Consider the following 6,000-nt stretch of genomic DNA (forward strand, 5'->3'; position numbering starts at 1 on the left):
GAGGGAGGAGGCACTGAATGGGGCAGGTGGGGGTGTGGAGGAAGCCAAGAAAGACAAAAACTCTGAATTCTCAGCCTGTGAAGAACCACCCGCCAAGATTTGTCCTTTCAAAAGCTTGCTGGGTCTGATATCCAAATCCTTCCTAAGGGACCCACCTTCCAAAGTCATCACCCAAATTCCTGTGAAGGATTCAGCCACAAGACACAACTACAGGGTAAAGTGGTGAATACTAGTGCTTCATTTTCCTTTCAAGAGGAATGGGCCTGAACCAGAAGGAGCCCTTTCCCACTGGGCAGCCAGGGCTACCTTCTCAGCAGCACTGGCTCTGCTGGCTGAGCCCCAGAGTGAGCTGCTGAACCTAGGCCAGGCCTGTTCTGAGAGGGCACCACCTCAGTAGCCTCAATGGCCTTCAGGAGAAGACAATGGCAACCCACTCCAATACTCTTGCCTGGAGAATCCCATGGATGGAGGAGCCTGGTAGGCTGTGGTCCATGGGGTCACAAAGAGTCTGACACGACTGAGAGACTTCACTTTCACTTTTCACTTTCACGCATTGGAGAAGGAAATGGCAACCCACTCCAGTGTTCTTGCCTGGAGAATCCCAGGGATGGTGGAGCCTGGTGGGCTGCCGTCTATGGGGTCGCACAGAGTCGGACACAACTGAAGCGACTTAGCAGCGGCAGCAGCAGCAGCAATGGCCTTCAGGATTCCTCTTCATTCCATTCTTGTTAAAATGTTAGGCACAAAAAATCTCATAGATGGAACTAGGAATCATTTTCCATTTTTTACAATTAAAATACCAAACAAAAGTGGTATTCTCAAACGAGACTGAGTTATTCCGCTCAGTCTAACCTCATCAAATTATACACATAAAATATCTGCAACTTTTTGTCTATCCATTACACCCTCAGTAAAGCTGTTTTAAAAAAAGAAGTATTTCTTTGCTAAGAATTATCTTAAGTGCCTAGAGGAAAAAAGACTGAAAGGAAATACACCAAGATATTAACTGAGGTGGGCTTCTGTGGAGGAAGAAGATATAAGGATGGTTTAATTTTGGTTTCTTCTACTTTTCAATATTTTCCTAGTTTTCTTAATAAGCATGATCTAGTTTTGTAATAGGAAAAATAAATACATAAACTCTTTATAAAAAGAATTGATCTGCAGGTAAAGTTACAGATCAAAGTAAATTCAAGACATCCACTGAGGAAGTGTTTGTGCTTAGGCCCCAGGGCTGTTCTAAGAGCCCAGGAGGTTCTGAGCTGGCAAGGAAGACTGGTCTGGCTGGATTCACTCAGCCAGAGAGGGTCTTTTTAGATTAGGTGGCTTGAGGGAAGGGCAACTTTGTACCCAGTTTGAGCTTACCTTCCCTTCAGGAAATATCGGCCTTTTTGCCCGAAAGAACCAGCCATCAAAACCATAGTAATAATGCAAAGCAAGGCTTAGAATATAACCCATTTTACAAATCACTTTTACTTATACTATGTCACTATCCACCCTGCTGGGTGGGTATTATCATCTCTACTCTATAGATTAGCAAACTGAGGCCACAAACTGTGAAGTAACTTGCCCCTTGTCAGTGGCAGAGCCAGGAAGCCAACCCAGCTGGAACTACAAGTTCCCTTACTTCCCCATCGTTACCTCCCTCTCAACCCCACACTGAGTGCCACTAAAATATTTTTAAACTGTGACTTTGGAGTAAACAACTTTCTTCTTGCTTCCAAAGTCCAAGCTGGACCAAGCCTCATGCTGCTCTGCAACCCTCCCCTCACATCAACAACAGTAAGTACTTGTGTGCTTTTCAGCAAGTTACTCGACCTTTCTGGGTCTGTTTCCTCATCCCTGTAAAGTGGGGTGAATAATTCCCGCACTTCATGTGCTATTGTGAGTGCTTGATGAATTATCTTAGATGAAAGGACTTTGAAAAGAATCTAAAGTCTTGTGTGCAGGAGGGGCTGCCAGAAAAATGAGCCTGGAAAGACCAACCTCTGAGGAAAACCCAGGGCTCCCAGGAGCCCCACAGGCCTTCACTATCTCTCACCAAGGAACACAGGCCAGAGAGACCAAAAGAGAGCTTCAGGCTGTGTTCACAACTCAAGGTTTAGAAAATAACCCTTAAAAAGTATATATATATATATATATATTTATATATATATATATATATATATAGGATATGCCTTTATTTGCATAAAACACCTCTGGAAAGAGACAAGAAACTGGGGCACCTCAGTTTCCTGCACCTCAGGCAGGAAAACCAGGTGGCAGAGGAGTAAGGGGGGCTTGCACTATGTTCCTTTTTTGTATCTTTTTGATTTTTGAATCATGTGAACGTACTACCTGGTTCCCCCCGCCCCCCCCCCCCCCCAAATAAAAAAAATATATATATATAGCCAATGGAAAAATCCCAAGCTAGTTTCCCTTTGGGGGGAGGGGGTGGATCTGCCTCTGCTGCCTTCATTGTGAGCTGTCACAGAAAGAGGGGTATATTTCTAATTCTATATTTAAAAGACTCTTTCTAAGGCAGAAAAACTTCTTTATAAGAAAATCAAATATTGTGATTCAACCAAAGAGGAAGGAGGAGAAAGAAGAGGGGGACAAAAAGAGGGAAGAGAAAGAAGAAAAGCAAACAGCCATCAAGGCTAATCAGGTTGTGACATCTCTAAGCCCCTGCATGGAAAACTCCAGCAGCTCTTCCTCCCCAACCTTGGCCAAGGATGAGCCCCCAAACCTGCTCAGTGCTGGGCCCCAAGCTGATCAGCAGCACATATGCACTTTGGCCTCAACCTGCCTGAGTTTGACTCCCCTCCCTGTTACTCACTAGCTGTGTGACTTTGGCCAAGAAATGCTCTCTGTGAGCCTTAGTCTCCTCATCCATCAAATGGAGATACTCCCTGTACTACCTTATTGGCTGATTTTGAGGGATCAAAGAGATCATGGAAGAAAACACATTTAGCATACATATTAGATGTCAATTATCAGACACTGCTTCTGCCCTAAATGCAAAGGTAAAGAATCTAGGCAAAGAATCTTTCTGACATTTTCTGGCTTCAGGAATTAGGGGAAGAGAATGCAAATTAATGTGGTTGTGCATTGGTACATTGTTCTGGGTCAAAGAGACATAGCTATTACTAGATTCTCAACACTCAACAGGGTTTTGAAAGCTACCTACTAAAGGTTTTGAGAGCTGCAAATGTAAAGACAGACATGAATAGTGCCTTTGAAGACGGGGACAATCCAAGACCCTCACCTTAGGGTCTCTGCACAGGCTAGTACTTTTACCTGCAATGCTCAGATCTTCCCCAGACTGGCTCCTTTTAGCCATGCCATCTAAAGTAGCTACCTTGCTCTCTTTGTTCCAAAATACCATTTATTTTCATACCATTTACCATTATCTTATTCTTTTTTATTCCTACACATACATACATACACACACACACACACATGCCCTCGAAGGGTAGGAAGTTTGGCAGTTTCATTGCTGTACCCCAGTGCTGGGCATGGTACTTGGTACCTGTAATTCTCCATACATACCTACGTGATGGTGAAACTACACAGTGAGACAAAGCAATGTTTCACATTCTGGGTATTACAGGACACAGAAATGGGCAGGCAATCTAGACTGGGGCAACCATGAAGGCTACAATATTTAAGCTGATCTTGGAGCAGGCATCAGGGGCAGACATTTCAGGCAAAGGCACGTGAAATTTAGGGAAGTGACAAGCAGTTCAGTGCTGCTAGAACACAGAATATTAGGCTATTCAAGTAAATCAACTGTGAAAAGATGTTTTTCAGACAATAGGGGAAATTTGGACAGAGACTAGGTGATGTTAAAAAATTATTGATAATTTTGTTAAGTATGATAACAGCATGGTAGTTATATATTTATCTAAGTCCTCAACTGTTAAAGATACAAAGTGAAGTATTTACAGGTAGAATAATATATCTGAGGTTTCTTTAAAATTACTCCAGAAGGGGCAAGTGTATGGGTGTGTGGCAGTGTATGGGTGTGTGGGTTGAGATAAATGAAACAAAATTTGAAAAATGTTGATCATTGTTGAAGCTTCATGTTTGATGGATACATGGAGGTTGGATGTACTATTCTCTCTACTTTTATGTGCTTTTAAATTTCCATAAGAAAAAACTGAGATATATATTAGTGAGTGACAAGAAGGAAAATAGCAAGGGCCAGTCACAAAGGGCCTCTGTGCCAGGTAGAGGAGGTGAGACTTGATCCTGCAGGTAAGAAGCCATCAGAGACTTTTAAGCCAAAGAGTGGCTTGATCAGATTTGTATTTTAAAAAGATCGCTGTAGCCACTGGGATAACAGAAGTGAGCCTGCTGAGGCTCAGCTCCAAAGTGGCTGAGAAGCCTCTGTTTACCTCTGATGGAAGGAGCCCTAATGCTTTCCTCCCTCAACCGGCCCACAGAGCCTTTCTTACTTGGTGAGAGAGAAAGTAATGGAAAGACTTTTTTTTTTTTTTTTTGCAATAGATGCCTCAAGGAAAACATTCAAACAATAAGAAAATGGTTCCTTCATAACACCATACCTCAGCAAACACCACTATTAGCAGTTTGGTGTTTGTCTCCAGACTTTTTTCATTTTTTCCATAAATATATATTGACTACCTGCTATGTACTATGGGCTTCCCTGGTGGCTCAGACGGTAAAGCGTCTGCCTGCAATGAGGGAGATCCGGGTTCGATTCCTGGGTCAGGAAGATCCCCTGGAGAAGGAAATGGCAATCCCCTCCAGCACTCTTGCCTGGAAAATCCCATGGACAGAGGAGCCTGATAGGCTACAGTCCATGGGGTCGCAAAGAGTCGGACATGACTGAGCGACTTCACTATTCACTATTCGCTATGTACTATGCAGAGTGTCAGGCACTGGGGTCATATCTGTGGACAAAGCAGACAATAATCCCTGACCCTAGGGAGCTGGCATTATGCATATATGACCACTTGACATTTTTTTTAACAAATGAAATCAACCTGTCTGGTAACCTGATTTTTCTCACTTCGTTATATGCCGTGGACAGTTTTCCATATCAATCCACAAAGAACTACCATATTATCTTTTACTATGATGTATTTCAGACATACCAAAAAAATCTGGCATACCTGATCCCTTAAAGTGGTCATATTATATGGATGCTCCAAAATTTGTTTAACCTGTCCTTTAATGATGAACATTCAGAATATTATCATTTTTCCTTACAAATAAAAACACTGAATTAGTCATTAGGGAAATGCAAATCAAAACCACAATGAGTTGCCAGTTTATTCCTATTTGAATGGCTATAATAAAAATAAAGCAGAAAATAACAAGAGGGTACGAAGATGTGGAGAAATTGGAACCTTTGTATATTGCTATGCAGATGCAAAATAGTGCAGCCACTGTAGAAAACAGTTTGGCAGTCCTTAAGTAAAACATAGAATTACCATTTGACCCACCAATTCTAGTCCTAGACATATGCCCCAAAAGAATTGAAAACAGATATTCAAATACTTATACATGAGTATTCATAGCAGGACTCTTCATAATAGTCAAAAGGTGGGAATGACTTAAATGTCTACCAATAGATGAGTGAATGAACAAATTGTGGCATATGCATACAGTGAAATATTATTCTGCCATAAAAAGGAATGAAATATGGATACATGTTACAGTACTCAAAAACATCAGGCTAAGTGAAAGAAGCCAGGCACCAAAAGTCGCACAGTATATTCCATTTATATGAAACATCGAGAATAAGCAAAAGCATAAAGACAGAAAGCAGATTGGTTGTTGTCTGGACAGAGGGAGAAATGAGTAACTGTTTAATGGGCACAGATTTTATTTTGAGGTAATAAAAGTATTTTGAAACTAGGCAGAGGTGGTGGTTGTGCAGCACCAAATGCCACCAAATTATTGACTTTAAAATGACTAATTTTATGTTATGTGAATTTTGCCTCAAAGAAAAATTTTTGCAGTGAAGATCCTCTCTTGCACCCTTGCACATTTGTT

Source organism: Oryx dammah, unplaced genomic scaffold (genome assembly GCF_014754425.2).
Source record: "Oryx dammah isolate SB20612 unplaced genomic scaffold, SCBI_Odam_1.1 HiC_scaffold_23, whole genome shotgun sequence".
NCBI classification, from domain to species: Eukaryota; Metazoa; Chordata; class Mammalia; order Artiodactyla; family Bovidae; genus Oryx; species Oryx dammah.